Source organism: Brassica oleracea, chromosome C5, assembly GCF_000695525.1.
Source record: "Brassica oleracea var. oleracea cultivar TO1000 chromosome C5, BOL, whole genome shotgun sequence".
Classification (NCBI taxonomy): Eukaryota; Viridiplantae; Streptophyta; class Magnoliopsida; order Brassicales; family Brassicaceae; genus Brassica; species Brassica oleracea.
The window spans coordinates 8,828,915-8,829,996 of record NC_027752.1 but is presented as its reverse complement, the minus strand read 5'-3'; positions in this window follow the sequence as shown (position 1 = coordinate 8,829,996).

Below are 1,082 nucleotides of genomic sequence, written 5' to 3'. Positions count from 1 at the left end.
CTTATGGGTTTTCTAAATCAATATAATTGATTTGACTAAAGCTATCTTGGATGACAAAAAGAAGGATTGCAAGTTTAATAACTTCTACTTTAGACTTTAATTTCAACTAAATTATAATCAGTCTTTTATCCATATCATTTTAGTTATAATCGTAAGGATTTATTAGAATAAATAAACTATTTCAACAATATTTAATATGTGATTTAATAAACAAAAGAACATGTAGGATTTTTAAGATTTAAAGAGATTGGAAACAATAGTTAATGAATATGAAAAGAATACGAAGCTGGTGATGAAAAATGATTCGAGCAAATTAGTGGCAACACAGAGCTAAGCGAGATAAAAAAATATCAATCAATGAAGAATGAAAGAAGAATGAGCAGTGTTAAGTTATTACACAAGCCAAAACTAAGACAAATCAAACGACGTGAAAACAAATGTAAACAAGACAAGAGGAGATGGTGAAGATAAAATGTATTGAAAAACTGAATACTAAATTAGTAAATAAAAGATAAAAATAAATTAAAATGCAAAATCTCAGACGCGGATAACGATCCCTAGTTAAATTAAAGAGACGGCTAAGCTAACATGTAATTATGTATTTTGTTGGGCTATGTATCTTGATTCATTTAGGAACTGGGCTTGTATTGTTCTGGGCTTATACTTGTGAGGTTTTTCTTTGTTATCAACTTTGTATGGGGTCGACTATCAGGTTTACAAACGACTTGACAGTTGGGTATGTTTTTGTCAGTATGTTGGAGTAGTTTTCTGGAACGAGCAAACTCTTTAAATAGAGAATATATTAGTTCGTAAACCACCACACATGTTTATTATGAATATTGATATCGTTTTATATGAACTCTTGAGATGTTTATAGCAAAAGTTAGACGACCATAGAGCAAACTACTTATGATTTGCTTAAAGTAATTGTCAACTTAATTCACTTTGTTTTATGCTAAATATTAAACATATGACATATCGTATAATAACCTCCAAAATATGTAAGGAGACTAGTAGTTTGGCCCTGTTCTTTGGACATTTGGAAGATGCATCCAGATGGTCCATCTAGATGTCTTATCTAG